This window comes from Pantherophis guttatus, chromosome 2, assembly GCF_059756535.1.
Source record: "Pantherophis guttatus breed Tessera chromosome 2, ASM5975653v1, whole genome shotgun sequence".
Taxonomy (NCBI): domain Eukaryota; kingdom Metazoa; phylum Chordata; class Lepidosauria; order Squamata; family Colubridae; genus Pantherophis; species Pantherophis guttatus.
Genome location: NC_142064.1, coordinates 173,490,692 through 173,510,499, shown reverse-complemented (window position 1 = coordinate 173,510,499; position 19,808 = coordinate 173,490,692). Strand labels below are relative to the sequence as shown.

Sequence of the window (19,808 nt, the reverse complement as noted above, 5' to 3'; positions counted from 1 at the left end):
TTAATGCTACTTGCTTTATATTTAGTTGGTTGGTTGATTAGATGGTTGATTAATTGCTGCTCTATTTCAGGAGTGACTGTGGTCACTCCTTTTGTAAATACAAGCCTAGGCTGTCCACTTGCTGAAGCTTTAGGCTTTTACAGATAGATGTCAGGGGTTTAATGTTTAATATTCATTATTATCAGTAAAAAAAAATCTATTGTTTGACTAGATACTTCCTGCATATTGTACTTAGAGTCACTTAGAGATTTTTTTTTCCATAAGCAAAAAAATGTTATGGAAGTTGTCCTTGGTGATAGTTTTTTCCCAGCATGTGACCCATTGATTTCTTGTATAAATTTATGTTTATTTGTTTGTTAGGATTTTCTGTTATGCTTTTCTTATTCTACTCTGCATCTTTTTGCTCTCAGTCATGAAGGCTGATTTGTGAGATGACTAAGGAAGATGCTAGTTTATATACAGTCTTTTTGAATATAGGAATATGGATGGTCACCTTATTTCAGATTGAACTTGTCTTCTATTTAGCCTAGTAATGTAATCTCTGTTCTGATTCATGGTAGCTATTTTCCCAGCATCTGCCACCTGATCCTGTCAGTATTGTATTTAGGACCTTCTCCATACAAAATATATGCCCTATTGTGGTCTTAACTTTGATTTTATGATCCATAATTTTATCCCATGGTGAGATAACATTGATGGCTACACATATCCTCTTTTTCTTTCCATCTTTCGAACCCTTTGCTCATAGGTTTTCCTTCCCTGTCTTATTGGCATCTGAACTGAGATCTTGCCACAGAATCATTCCCCTTCCCGCTCCCAGTCTTTCCAGTAAACAAAGTTTCAGGCAGAGTTTCAAAATTAGCTGTGAATGTATATTCCCTTAGGAATCAAAACCAGGGAGGATACTGTCTCCTCCTCCAAATTCTCATCTTTTCAGGAATGGTCTACTGTGCTGGGAGTCTAGCAATGACCTATACCTTAGTCTTGGTGAACAGAGTCCAGCCTGGCAGTAAGAAAGCAGCCACTCAACTCTCCAACAGTGCACGATTTGCCATTCTAGTTTTAAGGAGCTATTAGGTTTCCATGGATTTGAGATTCTAGTACCTTCTCGGAAATGAATGCCTTTTTTTTTTTTCAAGAACCAATTTGAGATAACACCATGTCACCCACAACAATTGTGTCATTAAACTGACAAGGAAATTAGTGTCTGCCATGTCATAGCTTCATATCAGATCATTTGCAAGAAACACTGCTTCTGATGAAGATTCCAGGGCATTAAAAAAAAAAGCTTTCATGACCAAAATAGACAGACAATGGAACAGCTATTAACCTAGCATGCTCAGGGAAACAAACCTGGATAAACTAGCTCTCTATTTCTCTCTTTTATCACTAAACTTTAGTCTTCACTTGCAATTCCCATTCCCCTTCCTGCTGTTACTACAAAGTCAAGTGTATGAGCAATCTAGTGAATTAGGGAAGAAATAATATTTGGACAGAAAAAAGGGAAACATGATGAAGATGGGTTAAGATAGAGAAGTGACTTTTGCTCCTCTGCCATATGGAAAAGCTAGATTTGGAGATACGTATGTTTCTGTTAAAAAGTAAGTCGGTATGATGGGAATTACATAATTATATGAATTTCTTTCTCCAAATATTAGGACAGCCCAAAAGAAGTGTGTAATTAACTTATAAAATGCATTACATGAGTTACCATTATCATCATCATATCAGGAAAAGATTATGCTAGCTTTACCAATCCAAATACCCTCTGAATGTGCTGAGCTCCAAAATTTTTAATTTGCTGGTCCTTTTGGCTAAGGAAGGTAGTTCAACATGGTTGTAAAAATCTCAGAAGGCTAAAAGAGAGGGTTAAATAAGACAAATGCATGGAGGACTTAACAAGAAGGATCTGTTTAAATAGAATATATATATTCATAGTTTTGGGTATCACATGAACAACATTCTGGCCTAGATGAGCACTTTAAACTAGCATGACAACCAGTGGTGGGTTGCCCCCAGTTTGGAGGTAATAAAACCGGCGGGAGGCTCCGCCCACTGCCCCGGATGTCATCATCGACGATCTGCGCATGCGCAGAAGCAAGGCACACATGCGATCCCATTGCAAACCGGTAGTAAAGGTAAGTAGAACCCACCTCTGATGACAACCCATCTTGTTACCATGATAAAAATGGGAGAAAGAAGTTAAAGGGGTTTTAAGCTCTTTCTCTCACTGTCCTCCCACAAAACCATATGTATATATAGAATTGACATTTGGACAAAGGCTTATTGAAGGACATCCATTTCTCTATATCCCTTTTTTTTTCTGCCCACCAATTTCTGAGCTCCCCTTATTTCTTTTGAGAGAAAAAGATTGGATTGGATCTCCCACCCAGCCATATGCTTCTAAACATCTACCTGCAGAGTTATTGCCATTTTAGCTTTCATACTTACAGTCCTAAATCCTGACTTGCTAGAGCCATTTTAAGCTTAAGGTTAATTGATTTGAGACCATCTCTCTCTTTTGTCCTTTTATTTACTACCTAAAATCTCATTAAAATAAACACAATGGAAAGGAGAAGGAAAAACTCAAGGGGCAAGGTAACAAAACTCAGTATTATAACGCTGTGGATTAAAAGAACACAGAAAACAATTTCCTAATTTTTCTGTAGCAGAGGAAAGGTGCAAAGGTTTAGCCTAGGAGATGAGCCATCCCAGTGCGAGATACTGATGCTATGGTTCTATCGCCAGCATTTGCAAAACGTCTAGGACAATAGCAACCTCAAATTTGCCCGCAAAGTATAATTATTTCCTGGTTTCTTTTCTAGAGCTCCCAATATGAATTTCCCAAAATAGGCATTTTATTCTCCTTTATTTTAAACCTTTCCTATTCTGTTTACACATAGACACACTAGCAGAATTAACAATGGATCCAACATAAAATAATTCTCAAATTCTAAGAAATTAGCAAAGAGATGATAGAGAGGAAGAATCCTAGCTATATTCAGGCAAACTCTGCCCACAGCCTGGAGTTCAATCCCAATGGGGCTCAAGGTTGACTCAGCTTTCTATCCTTCCAAAGTTGATAAAATGAGGAACCATCTTGTTGGGGGCAATATGCTGACATTGTAAACCACCCAGATTGTGCTGTAAAGCACTATAGGGCGGTATATAAGTCTTAAGTGCTATTGCTATTGCTATCAGGCTCAAACTAAAAAAAAAACAAAAAAAAACTTGGCTCAATTATTCATAAGGGATTGGATGAGGGGAAGCGATAGGACAAGACCAGCTAGAGAGAGAAGATATTTCTGGAGCCTGGAAACAAGTATTGAAAAAACATCTCTTCTTCCTTTACAAAGAGGCTAAAAGAAAGCCCCCTGATCTTGGGAGAAACTGGTAGCCATTTCACACCCATGTTCTGAACAATTTAATGTCCTAGGTACATAATGCAAGCTCTTGGTTGAGATCCTTTTCAAAATGAAATTCTGACATCAGCCTAAGGAGGTGACGCAGGACATGGATAACATCCCAGTCTGATAATCATAACGATAATTTATTAATTTTATATGGTGACTGACTACCAGTGACTCTGGACTATTTGGAAATTGTTAAAAACAAAGAAACAATAAAAAAAGAATAAAGATGGTAAGAATGACAAAACCAGGTGGTACAAAAAGGGGAAAAACAATCAGGCTTCTTGCCGAAGGCCTGGGGGAAAAGCCAGGTCTTCAAGACCTTTCAAAGCACCAGCAGGGGCAGGGCTGTTAAAATCTTGGGGGAACTTCAGGGGTGGGTTCTACTTACCTTTACTACCGGTTTGCAACAGGGCCGCGCATGCGCAGAAGCTTCCTGATGACGTCGGGGTGGGTGGGTGGAGCCTCCCGCCGGTTTTACTACCGGTTCTATAGAACCGGTCTGAACCGGGGGCAACCCACCACTGGGGAACTTCACTCCAAAGGGCAAACAATGTTCTCAGACAAGGAACACTTCTGAGGTCTGTTTAAGTGAAGGACACTGGAGTGCGCCAACCAATGGTGGGTTTCACTTACCTTTGCTACTGGTTCGCTTGTGCATGCCTCCCAGGTATATCACTGCCTCCCAGCTGCATTCTGAACTAGTTGAGGTTCCCAGGTGGTCTTCAACGGCAGCCCTACGTAGAGTGCATTGCAGTTGTCAAAACAAGAGGTAACCAAGGCATGAAAAGATGTCTATACCTGTCTATTAGGGCATAACTGGCACCTCAGATTAAGCTGTGCAAATGCCTTCCTCACCACAGCTGCCACAAGCAGGATCTGTGAGTCTAGGAAGACTCCCAAATTACCCCGCTATCCTTGAATGGGGAAGTACCAATGCTTCCAAGATTAAAGGTGGAATATCCCCAGATATGGTTGCCCCAAATACTTTTAACCACTTGATAGTCAGAAATGGTTCCTCCCCACCCAAACATCTGCAGCCTCCAGGCACGGGGACAAAATTTCAACAACCTCACTTGGCTGGCCTGGAGTGAAAAGATATATATCATTGGCACACTGCTGATACCAAACTCCAAACTGGAGGATAGCCTAACCCAGCAGTTTCATGTATATGTTGAAAAGAAGGGAAAAGAGAATAGAGTCTTGTGGCATCTCATAAAGGAGGGGCTTGAGGAATGATCAGTCCCTCTCTACAATTAACACAGCCTGAAGCTGCCTGTGGAAACAGGAAGAAAACTATTGTAAAATCCCCAAACCACAAAACTGGTATCACAAAACATGGTATCAAGGATACCATGATCAACACTTGTCAAAAGTCACCATGAGGACAAGCAGTGTAAGGATGGATGCATCATTGCCATTCTGGCTCTGCCACAGATCATCTACAGACACAACTAAAAGTGTTTCAGTCTAGGAAAAATATCTGTCAGAAACTGCAGGAGGGGAAGGTCATGACACTTGGAGCAGATAGGAAGAATTTATCTGCCAATCAAAAATCTGCTGTCAAACAGTATACTAATTTAGAACTGTCGTAAGTTTATGTGCTGAAAAGTGTACTATTGATCATGCCTTTAGTACATGCCAAAATCCATAACTGGGGGAGGGGGCGGGAGACTCACTGTATTTTTTTTAGTGCAGGTTGTTGAACAAATCTGTGATTTTGTATAAACACTGTATACTATAGATTCCCCAACAAAATCTTATCTCTTGATCATCTGCATTGGGAATTGTCTAAAGCAAAAGCAGCCAGTGTGACAGTTATGAACATTAGCGAATAGGTGGACATTTCCTTTGGACTCAACAGATTTCCCAGGTCACTTGTTTTTAATAAACTGTAATTTTAAATTCTGTGATTTTAAAAACCCAGCATGGTACCATGTTTTCCCAAAAATAAGACCCTGTCTTATATTTTTTTTGAAACCTGAAATAAGTGCTTGGCCTTATTGCCATACACTCAAAAGCCTGATTGGGCTTATTATCAGGGGATGTCTTATTTTGGGGGAAACAGGGTACAAATTCTAGTGTCATTTTTTTTTTAATGTTTACAGGACTGCATAGGTCCCACAGATACTTCTTGTAAATAAATATGGCTGGTTGCTAGAACCCATGTGTGTGCTTTGTGTGAAAATGGGCTGTTTGTCAATACGTACATAGGAAAAACAGCATCTAGCTGAATTTGATTATTTGGATAAGCTAAGCAAGGTTAGCCTTAGTTGTATTTGAAGGTAGTCAAGAATATTTTAAGGGCTGGGATTTTTCTCTCACTGGTAAATTGACATTTGTGTGAGAGCACCCACACTATGTTGTCAACTATTATGTAGACCATTTCCCCACACCTTTCCCTCAAAATTCTAAATGTGTCTCTCAGGTATGAACTCCCAGTAGGGATGACTATGTTTAGCCTTTGGTTGGTATTAGATATTCAGACTTAGTCACTCAATGAAATAGTTGTCTTATGAAATGTTCTTCATTATCACAGCCAACTAATACTGTAATTTATAAGTAGCAGCAAAGAAGCCAATATTTTTAGTTGGTTTTACATGGCCGATAAAGGTTTTCCTATTACCACTTTGTGATCCTTCATCTTGCAAAAGTTCCAGCATGCAGTGTTGCTAACATTAAAATTGTTTATATTTTAATGCTAGCAATGTGGTAAATACATAGATTTATGAGTTGGCAAACCTTCTTGGAACCTAGCTGTAAATTTCAGGATTTACATTTTTTTACTCATTTATATTTTTATTGCATTTAGTCCTACCCATTGTAATTCTTCTATTTGTTCTGGAACTTTTAGAAATTTTGATAGGCATACTAACACTGTTTATGCCAAGTTTGTGTTTAAGATTTGGTTTACATTGTGTAAGAGAGCTATTATTAAATCAGATACAGATTAGACCAAACTTCCCAATTATGTCCTAGTTTTTTATTTTTCCATGTTCCTCATTTTATTGTAGCAGACAAAAGCTGTTTCATGTGTAGTTTATAAGTTTACCTCATTCTACGGATGTCCAAGCCATTCATTAATTAGTACAGATGCTCTTGGTTTAGTGTTCTAATCATTAGCATCCCTTTTCAATGTGTTTCTGGTTCTCTGCATAGAATATAATATATTGTCTTATTGTAACAATAGAGACTGTTGAAAACAAAGGTGGAGAGAGGTTTCATGGCTTCAGACATCTTTATTGAAAAAAATATGGACGCCTTTGAAGATTAACCTAAAAATCAATCTTTGCTTAGGAAGGATTTCTTCCTTTCTGAAATTTACCCCTTGGTGAAATGGTGGTGCTCATTTTTTTTCTTTCTCTGCCCAATTATCTCTTCTGCCCTCCATCCAGTTTTGTTTCCCACTTTCCCTTCCCTACCCATTGAATCTATTGGATAACATTACCCTTGACTACCAAATTGTCCCCTGTATGGTGCAGAATAGAGAAAATATCCCAAGAGGAGAATATATGTTGTTAAAGGTTGAATGTGGAGACCTTGATGCTCTCTGAGCTGGGTCATTGGCTTGCAAATGTTTTGTTACTTAACTACGTAACATCATCAGTGATAATGAGTGTGGGGTTTGTTTCTGTTTATATAATATACAGCACCTTGCCCTGCCAATTTTGGCGGAGGTATGGTTTTCTCCTTGGTAGTTTCTTGATTAGGGTAATGCTTTCTGCTTGATTGCTTAATGTTAATAGAAGAGGAGAGATTTGTCTGGGGCTAATTGACGAGAGATCATCATCTGGTGGCCTATTTTCCACCTCTGTATTGCTTCTGCAATGTACATCAAAGAGTTAAAGCTGGAGCAACCAAAGTCTACTTTGGGCATTCTTCATGCTTTCCCTGTGGCACTGGAAAGTTCTGTATATTTGATAGATGTATACTATAAATTCTTGCTTATTCATCTCTTTTTCTCTTTGTCTCTCTCTTTCCCCCCCCTCTTTGTTTTGCCTGCCTTTTGTCTTGTTTGTGTCATTTAACTGTTTTGATGTTTGCTGATGTTTAATAAATATCAAGCTGTATGTAGGACCTCTCTGAAGTTCTTGAGATGCTATGCCCAGAATAAACACAAATCAAGACAGCTTGCATAAAAAAGGATAGATTACTGAAATATGAAATAATTCTGAGGTTGAACTTGATCAATCTAATTTGATTTACAGTAGTGCTCCAGAAAGGAGATCTGGGACAAAATAAGACATATTTATGCTCAGGAATGGGCAACTGTAAAGTTAAATAAACTCATAAATCTAAAATTATCAGGGGATGGAAATGCAATGGAATATGTGACTGAGTATCTCTCTGTTCAGAAGACAATAAAAATAGTATGACGTTTTCTGACAATTTAATCAAGGAATTGATATTTATCTCATTACCAGAAAAGTATAGACACATGGAAAAGTTAATCAACCTTTCTAATAAAATTTTATTTGAGAATAGAAAATGAGAAGGTGGAGACATACTAGCATGATTAGAAAAATGCAACTGAAGGGAATTCTGTGAACCAGAAAAAAAGGGAGAAACGTCGTCCATCATTACTGTAAAAGAAAGGGACATATTAAAAGAGAATGCAGACTTACAAAACTAAGACTCATACAAGAGATAATGAGATCAAATGTCATAAAAGAAGAGTCAAGCCTGCCTAGGAATTGCAAAAACAATGAGATGCAAAGAAACAGCAAATAAATTCTTACTTGACGTTGGATGTGATTCTGAATTTGAAAAAAAACTGTTTTCTTCTAGATAGTGCATCAAGTTAATATATCCACAACAAAGATTTGCTTCTAAGTCTTGATGAACCTTACCAAGGAAACGTTAAATTAAGAAATTGAATTTTGATAGATATGGAAAGGGTAGTATTAAACTGAAATGCCTAACAGATCATCATGAAAGGAGAAGTATTTCAAGAAGTACAGTATATTACATACATGAATTGTATGCAGATTGCTTATGTTTTTATGTAATGGGACTGTAAAATTGTGCTTAAAAATAAAGTCGCATTGTTACAAAGATGCATGAAGTTGTGCTGATGGAAAAGCACTGTGAAGCTAATTTGCTGGAGTTATGCAATCCGAGGCAAACAAAATAGCAGGATGCATACATAATAATAATCCTGCAAAATGGCTTAGAAGATTTAGTCCCAGAGATGAGTCTGTTATGAAAAAAAATAAGGGATAAGGATTTAGCAATTGGACTGAATGTTTGTCCTTGCAAGAAACAAAAGGAATCAAGATGTGACTGTTGTTTAAAAGCAAATGGAAAAAGGAACAGGTTTCCCAAGGTTGAATTCAAATAAGCCCGTCAGCTATTGGAACTTGTATTTTCAGTCTTATGGGATCCCATGCCAATAAAAATAAAATATGGGGAAAAGCAACTTTGTAATGTTCATAGTCTGCAACCCAAAGTATAGCTGCACCCATCTCTTAGCCAATAAGAGTAAAATATTAGAAAAATTCAAATTGTCCTGTCTTTATATAGAAAACAAGTTTAACAGAAAAATCAAGTTATTAAGGTCTGATAATGGGGGAGAATATTGTATCTTGGAATTTGAGGACAACTTGAAGAATGAAGGCACAGAACATGAAGAACAACAGTATAACAGAGTTGGATGAGATCTTGGGAGGTCTTCTAGTCCAACCCCATGCCCAAGCAGGAGAGTCTATATCATTCCAGATAAATGGCTGTTCAATCACTTCTTAAAAACCTCCAATGATGGAGCACCCACAACTTCTGAATATTAAGCAATAACCCTGAGCAAAATGGGAAAAGGCTTTTAAGCAAAATAAGGTGTTTTTTGATTGGTGCAAATTTTACTGAAGGATTTTTGGTGGAAAAGCACAACATAGCTACTTATCTCCAAACATTTTGTCAACAAAAAATGGGGGTAAAATCCCATGTGATTATGGAATGGGAGCAACCCAATCTGTCATACTCTACATAAAGTTATTTAAAGGCAAAGCTCAAGAATGAGCAACTGTAAAGTTAATATCACTAAAAGGAAAAAGGGAGTAAATTCAATTGCATTTGGAATAACTATGGACTATCAAGTGGAACAAAAAGATTGGGAGAGGGAGAAGGAGACAATGGATGAGTTGCGATATTTAAATGCTAGCGCATACCAGTAGCACCTGGTATTGCCAGTTAATTGTTTTGTAGTTTGCTGAAGTTTTGATAAATAAACAAACATTAAATTATGGTGGGAGTTTTTTGTTTTTGCTAGCTGCCCTGAGCAGTGCGTGTACTTTCTGCAATTTGGATATAGGGGTTTGCTGGGCGTATATTAGATGCCAAATAACTCACAGCCACAGCCATTTTTCAACAGAAAATACCATTTTCTATTCTGTTTCCCACTTTCTTTTTCCAGATTCTTTTGAAGGAGAAAGCAAAATATTTATGTGTGAGGGAATGGTTGGATATATCTGGATGACGGTCAATTAGCTTGGTGAATATGTCCATTTTAGCCAGTAATTATTTGTATTTTTCAAATTAAGTTAGATTTATGTGTTAATTTTTTCTTGGCCATGCCCTTTTTTTGGGAGGGGGGAGGTATGTATATTTGCACCTGTAAATATCTCAGACTTTTCCTGGGAACCCTGAGTTAAAAAGCTGGGAAATGGACAATTATATAGAATATTTTATTTCCAAGAATATCTCTGGGCTCCATATGGGTTTTGTGGACATTTTTAGAAAATGAAAATCATGCATGACTGCTTTTCTTCAAAATACACTCAATTGCCCAGCAATGATAGATTGAAAAGTGCTACAGGATTCCTAATAGGGATAGAGAAATAGTGGGGAACAGGTTTTACCAATTTACTTTCCATTAAATCAGTATTTTCTGACTACATTCATCCTGGCAGCCATTTTGTGAGAGTGCCCACTTTTCACTTTCAAAATTCAAAAGGTGGAGCTGCTACGGTATATGTAAAGCTCCCTATTCCTATGTACAATGCAACTGATACGACATTTTCAGGAAAATGTTTCCAGCAATTCTGAATGAAAAAAAATATGGTTGGGGGCAGGGGGACAGTATGTGTTTAACTCTGTCTTTGTGCCTTTGCTAGTTCATCTTTCTGCAAATTTGCTAGCATGTCATTATTAGCTCTTGCTCAATGCAATGATCATTTATTTTTATTATGGTTAATTTTAGTATTTCTTGTACTGTTCTGGTTCTCAGCTACTATTTTCTTCAGGAGAAAGGGCTATGACTTTATAGCTATGACTTTTTAGTGTAATCTTGAGGTTACACTAATATGGTGGGGCATTGGATAATAATAGAAAACAGCCTAGATGTGGATGGAATTTGTGGGAGGGTATTTTTTGTTCTTAAATTATGTTAAGACTACTTTAGGCTTTACGCCCTGTTTTCAATGTTCTGTTTTTTTCTTTATCAAAACGATGGGAAGCCTTTTTTTTTTGCACTTGGGTAGAAAGTGTCCATGGACAACAACAGAAGGATTTTTTGTCTTAGATGGATTATCTCAAAGCAACACTGGTAGATTTCTCTTCCACATTGTTCTGGTGATGCATTTTTCACTCAGAAACTGTTGAGAAACATTCTTCTCCCATTTTATCTAGGCTGGCCTTGAAATCGCTTAGATTGCCTCTACCAATGTAGCGCTGTGTCTGTCACTAAGCATTTTTCTTCAAGGAATGGGTTTTGCAGCAGCTGCCAAGAATAAGAGGATAAGACAAACTCCAGCGTTGCCCTTGGGTAAAGGAAAGGCCTGTCTGGCTCCAAAGAGAAGCATCCTAAGCCCAGGATGACTAAATCAGAGCATCGCCCAGCCCAGAAAGTGCCTTCTCTCAAAGGGAGCCTTTGTGAATACATTCTTCAGGGATCCTGGGTATCAGCAAAGGCCAGAAAAGAAAGGAACACATCATGTATGTATAGGGAGAGGACCTTGTTTGATGGCCATCTTGTTAATTTCTCTAAGGAGCCTACTTTAATAAAAAAAATAGGTGTCCTGATGTCCTGATAAATCAACAGCGTCTAGATGGAGAAAAAAAAGGTATTTCCTCAGGCAGAATTCTTCATGCTGACAAATCCTGTACATAGTGATAAATCAACCTGTTCCTCAAAAATCTTCTACCCCAAACAAAAATGCATGTGCAAACCAATTAAGGTCATGTCCCTTCCTCCCCCATCCCCAGGCAAAAAAAAAAAAAAAAAATACAAGGAAAAATATGCCTACTTGTTTACACCATTGTGTGTGAATCACACATTTGTCTATTTTTTTCTGATTATGTATTTTTGAAAGTCATTTCCAGATAACCATAATTATAGTGACATAGACACTCGCCTGGTTTGAAATGACAATGTAATACTCTCTGCTCCCTCCCCCATATTAGGATTATATCTGTATAGGGGGAAAAATAATGCGTGCAATGGTCCATAGCCTTTGAAGAACTAAATCAATTTTCTATTCTTCATTCCATGGTCTGAAAAGGAAGCATTTTTTTCAACTCCTTTGTGTATAAACTCATATCTATAGCAGAAGGATTATAACTGGAGTATCCTGTGGCCCAGCTCAGGCAATACAGTACACTGTACTGTGTAGATCTCAGAAATGATAGCAGTCCTTCTGCTTCCTAAGTTATTTTGGTGACATCACTGACAAGTCTGCGTCTATACACATGGCATAATTGACTGCAGAGGGGAGGCCTTTACCTATTTGTAGAAGTTGCCACATGAGCAGGAGCTATACTAATACAATTTCCTCTCCTTCACATAGGAACTTTTGTGTGAATGCAATGGGTTCTCACTGTAGATGATTGCAGTGTAACATCTGGATACGATTTCTAAGGTCATAACCTGCCTTAGAATGGGGAGGGTTGCTCATCATTTGTTGTGTGTTAAATTTTACATGGTAATATATCATCTCAAGGTTTGTGTTTATGTTTCTGGCAAGCTTCCCCCAGATCTCAGCCCAGAGAGTCCATTTACAAGCTTACTTCGAGAAGAATAGTCAAGAAAAATTCTATCAGGCAACAGAACAGAACATGTATGATAGCATGCATGCTTTGTAAAAGGCTCAAAATATTTTCATATCTCTAATTTAAAAGGATTAGCATACTGGTATAAGTGATGTGCAAAATGTATAAGTGATGTGCAAAATGACTCAGATACAAGCATTTTCAACTTGAAAATATTTCAAGTATGCAGAGGTTACTTCTAGAGTCTGGGTGTCCTTCAAGATCAAAACAATGTATCATACATGTGCATATGTGTGTTAATACTGTCATTTTCTCTTGCTCCAATAACATGTTTATTTTGCAGAAAATTGGACCCCTAAATACTGCATCTAAAGGGAACATATTACTCCTGAATGCCTTCAGTCTTCAGATATCCTGGGTATTTTGAATGGTCTCAAAAACCTCAATATTGAATGTGTTTCTAGCTTGATCTATTCTTACAAATTAAGCCTAACAATAACAAAAGAAAAGACGCACATTTGTTTGGTCACAGAGTTTAAAGAACAAAAGTTTTAATTATTTGAAGGTAACTCTTTCAGATCTGGTTCTGAGAATGAGACCTGGAGTGGATTTGATAGAATTTTCTGCAGAATGGATTTTAAATCATGACACTGAAGATGGTGGGTGCAATGTAATATGGGTAATGCCTTCTCTTGTGCAGAATTGCTGCTTACAGGGCAGTCAACAAAACAAACCCTATTAAAACAAGAAAATCAACAATCAAAGGAAACATAAATAAAACAATAGGACACTGGATGTATAAAGTGGCAAAAACAGATAAAACCAAATTCACTTAGTACTTTAAAAAAAAACCTAGAAAATTAAAAAAGTCTTTAATTGATGTCAAAAGATTTGACTCCACTTAAGTTTTCTCCGGAGGGATTAAAAGTACAGACCACACCCAAGGAAATTTCTCTAGTAGTACCACCCCTTAAAGCTCTGAAAACAGGGATGTAAAGAGAAGGGACCCCAGAGCAGGGATGAAATCCAGCAGGTTCTGACAGGTTCTGGAGAAGCGGTAGCAGAAATTTCAGAGAACTAGTAGTGGAAATTTTGAGTAGTTCAGTGAACTGGCAAATACCACCTCTGGCTGGCCCCAGAGTGGGATGAGAATGGAGATTTTGCAATATCCTTCCCTCAGGAGTGGGGAGGGAATGGGGATTTTGCAGTATCCTTCCTCTGCCATACCCACCAAGCCATGCCCACCAAGCCACACCACGCCCACCAAGCCACGCCCACAGAACCAGTAGTAAAAAAATTTGGATTTCACCACTACCCCAGAGGTGATGCTAAAATCCTCACAGGTTGCTGTGGGAGAAGATAATCTTTAAAATAGTTCAGTCTGAATTCATTTAGAGCCAAGCTGATTAAACAACAGCATTTTGACTTTTTTATAGAAATGGACCATCTGTCACTGGTGCAGGACGGCTTTTGTTTTGTTTTACTTGTGAGATGTATTTCCTTCAACTACTTCCAACTCTTTAAAAAATACTTTTGAAACAATAACTTAAACTAGCTGTTTTATTCTGAACTATAGTTCAGAATAAAGACAGTCTACATATGACATACAACAGTTCACAGTGTATGAATCCCTGTGCCCTAGCTATATTTCTTCACTAATATCGAAAGGTAAAAATGCCAACTGCACAACACTTCACTATTTAACTAAAAAGGTTCCAAAATACCAGCTTCCCAAGTGAGGGAAATCAGAATTTAGGATTGAAATAGTAAAATACTTAAAAATAGCAAGAGCTATTTTGAGCAAGAATCACTTGTATTTTATTTATCTGTGAACTTAGATGTTACTAGCTCTGGGTAATTTGCCTTCTCTTCCCCTGTCTCTATATATACATATATACACAAATAGATGGGGAAGAAATGAAGGTAGTGACAGATTTTATTTTCCTGGGCTCCAAGATCACCGCACATGGGGACTGCAGCCAAGAAATTAAAAGACGCTTGCTCCTGGGGAGGAAAGCTATGGCAAATCTAGACAGCATACTAAAAAGCAGAGACATCACCCTGCCAACAAAAGTGCGTATAGTCAAGGCTATGGTTTTCCCAGTTGCAATGTATGGCTGTGAAAGTTGGCCCATAAGAAAGGCTGAGCGCCAAAGAATTGAGGCCTTTGAACTATGTTGCTGGAGAAGACTCCTGCGAGTCCCTTGGACTGCAGGGCGATCAAACTGGTCAGTTCTAGAGGAGATCAACCCTGGCTGTTCTTTAGAAGGCCAGATCCTGAAGATGGAACTCAAATATTTTGGCCACCTAATAAGAAGGAAGGGCTCACTGGAGAAGAGCCTAATGCTGGGAAAGATTGAGGGCAAAAAAAGAAGGGGACGATAGAGAATGAGGTGGCTGGATGGAGTCACTGGAGCAGTAGGCGTGAGCTTAAATGGACTTCAGGGGATGATAGAGGACACTTCCTTCTAGAAGTGGTGTATTGCATTGAGAAAGAGTGCTCAGCATAACCCTAAAGACTTATGATTTAACAATATAAAGTATACAATTGTGGTGATGGTTTGAATACAGTACTACAAGCAAACTCTGCCCACAGCCAGTAGTTTGATCCTGACCGGCTCAAGATTGACTCAGCCTTCCATCCTTCCTAGATTGATAAAAGGAGGACCCAGATTGTTGGGGGCAATATGCTGACATTGTACACCGCTCAGAGAGTGCTGTAAAGCACTATGGAGCGGTATATATGGAGCGGTATCTAAGTGCTATTGCTATTCTCCAATCTTTTTATCAAAGAGGGTGATAAACTGAAGAAAAAGGAGGAAGGAAAAGGGGTCTTTACCATGTAGAAAGTGCTTTTAGGCAGCTTTGAAATATGACAGAAACTTGTAGATTTTCAAATTAAGTCTGACTACTAGAATAGATAACCTGATGTCCCCCCAGTGTTTTTGAACAAAAATGCCAGGGGGTATGGGATCACCTGTCTCTGCTATGCTAGACACTGAGATGGTTTCAGCTTATCTCCAGGGCTTTTCCAGGGATAGCTGGAACAAAGAAGCAAGGAAGCTATTGTTGAGCACCCATTGAAATGTATTCAAAGCCATCAAGTCAGTGGAAGACAAAATAATAATAGTTTCAATCACTAGATTGAGAATCTGAAAAACTCTTAGATAATAAAGTCCAAAGTTTAAATATAGAAAATTCTTTTCTTCCGCTATAGTATAGGAACCCATTGTTAAATGGGGATATATTGGGATAAGATAATAAAAGAACTGGAAAACTGCCCACTATTTTGGCACTATAGAACCGTATTTGAAATAAATCTCTAAATCAACTATGCTCCAATTCCAGTTTCCAGGGACAGCCATTCTTACAATGTTTTCGTATCTACAGGATATGTATTTGTATGTAAGAGTGTTTCTTTTTGCTCTTGAGACCTCTTCCCAGTTTTAAAACTTATAGAAGACCCCAAAAGAGCTTTTTGTTTGTATAGGCTAAATTTATCAATATTTACCCTATTGAAAATGAAAAATGTTGCATTTGTAGAATATTTTATTTTATTTTATTTTATTTTACTTCGAATTTATATACCGCCCTTCTTCCTGGGAACTCAGGGCGGTGTACAGCCAGATAAAAACACATAATATAAACATTAAGAACAAATTAAAAGGAAATATCTCAATTTGGCCAAAAAATTTAAGAAACATACAAATTTAAAATCATTTAAAAGGCATTGTTAGACCAGCCCGGCTTGTTGGAAAAGGAAAGTTTTAAGGGAACGGCGGAAGGCACTGAGGTCATGGATTCTCCTTATCTCTGGGGGCAACTGATTCCAGAGGGTGGGTGCCCCCACAGAGAAGGCCCTCCCCCTGGGGGTCACCAGCCTGCATTGCTTGGCTGATGGCACCCCGAGGAGGCCCTCTCTGTGGGAGCGCACAGGTCGATGGGAGGTCGTCGGTGGCAGAAGGCGGTCTCGGAAATAACTAGGTCCTATGCCATGGAGTGCTTTAAAGGTGGTAACCAACACCTTGAAGCGCACCCAGAAGACCACTGGGAGCCAGTGCAGCTCGCGCAGGAGCGGTGTTATGCGGGAGCACCATGCAGCTCCCGTAATTACCCGCACGGCCGCATTCTGGACCAGTTGGAGCCTCCGGGTGCTCCTCAAGGGGAGTCCCATGTAGAGAGCGTTGCAGTAGTCCAGGCGAGAGGTGACGAGGGCATGAGTGACTGTGCACACGGAATCCCGATCAAGAAAGGGGCGCAACTAGCGAATCAGGCGAACCTGACAAAAGGTCCCCCTGGGGACCTTGATTAAATCATGCAAGAATAACAGTATTAAACCCATTAGATATTAACATAAAATATTTTTCCTGAAAAAAAGTCCTTTTTTTTTAAGAAATAGAAATAATAATAAGAATGACATTCTTTTGACATCTTCAATATCCAGCCAATAATTTTGATTTCACAGATCTGTGCAAGGGTCTTAAGGGACCCCACTGAGGTCCTTGGATCATATTTTAAGAAAGACTGGCAAAATCTAGGGAGACACCAGCTGTCCAATTTCCACAGTGCCATTAATTCAATAGTTGCAATCTAAATTTTAGTTTAGACAGTACTTAGAACCAAACTAGATGTGATGGTTTGCCATGAACTTCTTCTTCTTAAATTAACTTAATTCAAAGCCCAGATGGACCACTTACCGCTCACCCATTGCCTGTGCAGCCCTTGGTGGCTAGCAGCTGATTCGGTGGGCTGAGGTGTAAAGTGCTGACATGTTTTTTTCCCAGAGGGGAGCATGTGCTCCTGACAGTCTGCCAGGAAGAGTTGCTTGCAGAAGAAAGGGGATGAGAGTTTTCCTCTCTAGATGAATGTGTGTGTATAATAGTCTGAGTGTGTGAGGATGCAGATGCATTCAGAGCTCCCAACAAAGTGTCCCAAAGCAAATATAGAAATATTATACCTGATTTTAAGAAAAATGGTAGCTTTGATCATTTCCTCTTTAAAGAAAACCTATTTGGCAATCAAGAACAGAAAAATTAGCCCTTTCTCTCTCTTGTGTATCTGTTCAGATTTAGAAATTATTCTTTGTTTTGAAAAAAGAAAAAAAAAAGCTCCACAGTTCTTTGGAACAAAGAGATGCAACTTCATGTCATGTCATCTCTACAACATGAAGTCCCAGTTTGCAAATGACACATATTAATAGAGGAAGAAAATAATAACAACGCCCACTTTACTTACATCCTATTGGGCATCTTAATGAGCTATTTGTATTCAGTGAACAATTCTTGGAATAGTTTCCATAATTTCCTGGAAATATTGCGCAATGTGTTTTTTTTTTCATGAAAAAGCGAACAGCATGTGTAGGACTACAGTAATATTAAAAAGGGAAGGAGGAAGAGAAGGCAGCAGATAGAAAATAATACAAAAAATAATAATGGGGACCCTATAGCCCCAATCCAATTCTGACTTCTGTTCTCATCTGAAGTCTGTACAAGAATATGTAGATTATTCTCATTCTTGGCAATAACAATAGCAATAGCAATAGCACTTAGACCAATGATGGTGAACCTATGGCATGCGTGCCCATGGTGGCACGCAGAGCCATCTTTCTGGGCACGCGAGCTGTTGCCCAACTCACCTGCAACTGCGCACGTGTGCGCGCCCCAGCTGGTTTTGGGGCCTCCAGTGTGCATGCGCGCAATTCAGAGGACCCAGCTGGTCTTCGGAACTCTCCTGCGCATGTGCGTGCATTTACGTGCATTGCACATGTGAAAACTGCATGCATGCACAGATTGTGTGATTGCGCATGCAGCGCATGGAGGGGAGCCACACAAAAGCCATGCAAATGCACAGATGGTGTGATTGCACACGCAGCACACGGGGGAGGTATGTGCAAAAGCCATGCACATGTGCAGATGGTGTGGTGACGCGCACAGCGCACAGGGGAGGAGCCGCACATTAAGCACATTAGTGTGGATAGCTTGCGTGCGGGCAAAGCGTGTACCTGTTTAGTTCGGTGAGTAAAAGGTTCGCCACCACTGACTTAGACATATATACCAGTTCATAGTGCTTTTTACATCCCTCTCTAAGTGATATCACAAAGTCAGCATATCGCCCCTTGTCCTCATTTTACCCACCTCGGAAGGATGGAAGGCTGAGTCAACCTCGAGCCGGTGAGATTTGAACTGCCGAACTGCAGCTTGCAGTCAGCTGAAGTAGCCTGCAGTACTGCACTCTAACCTCGGCCACCTCGGCTCTGTCAAAATGCAGATATCTTACTGGAGCTCAGCCGCACTTTGTGGTACCGTTAAATAGTTTTCCAGCAAATGTAGATTTCCATTTCTATCCGCTATATAGATGCATGGATTGTTTAGCAGTGAACTCCAGTTTGCTACCAAAAGGAAACAGAAGAATCAAGGGCAACAATTTTATCAGAGTTCAACACCCTGTGTGTCATGCAGATGAAAGCTGAAGAGAGCTTATTTTCATTAGACAATGAAAGTTGAGGAGGTTGGAGATATCTAAAATTTTTCGTAAATCTAAATAGCTTTCTAGTTCATGATGGATATACTCTAGGTATGATGATGGAAAATTGTGTAAAATTCTTTAAAAGCGCCCAGATAGAGTGGTGGAAGATGGAATCTGAGGCTAAGGTAGTTAGCCCTCTCATCATCTTGCAAATACTGATCCCAAACTGTAGGCTGACAAAATCAGGCTATGATTGATGGAACTGGAATATCTGGTTATGCCGCTTTGCCACTACGCAGTTCCATAGATAGGAGGCATGTCAGGAATAGAAATAAGTCTAGAGGGACCATAAATGGACACAGTAAGCTTACTGTTCAGATATGCATGCAGTCACGACATTGAATTGTCAAAGACGACAAATCTGTGCATTTCAGTTTTGCTCTTGGCTGGCTGACAAAATGTCATAATGGATTCTTGGGTGATGCAGAATCTCTGGAGTACTGGTTTACCCAAAAGAGCCACATCAGAGGAATTTGGAAATCATAAAACGACAGAAGTCTGGCTGTTCGCTTCATGATATGTGAGCCTTGTGATGCAAATAATAATGAGAAATATTGAAGATTACAGTATGACGGCTTAAGGAAACAGAAAACGGGGTGATTAAGGTTGCACTGTAGAGTGTTCCTTTGGTTTAACGTAAACCTGGGTTGTCCAGCTATTAATTGCCCATCTAAGAATTAGGCTTTGGACTTCTGGTTATTATTTTCCGGTATTAACTCAATAACATTGAAAGAGGAGTAGGAACCTGGCTTGCACTAACCCAGTGCTTGTGAACAGCAACTCACTGAATGTTTGAATCCTATCTCCTTATGGAAGGCTAGAAGACCGGGATCCAGATTAAGATCAACGCACTGGGTGGATAAAGGGTTACACCTTGGCTGTTGCTCTAAA

At 39.1% G+C, this 19,808-nt stretch overlaps 1 protein-coding gene across 8 annotated transcripts in view; it reads left to right on the top strand.

Moving 5' to 3' along the window:
• The window catches only part of ADGRL1 (adhesion G protein-coupled receptor L1), a 142,699-nt gene that overhangs the window by 30,474 nt on the left and 92,417 nt on the right, over positions 1–19,808 (top strand). The window lies entirely within an intron of this gene.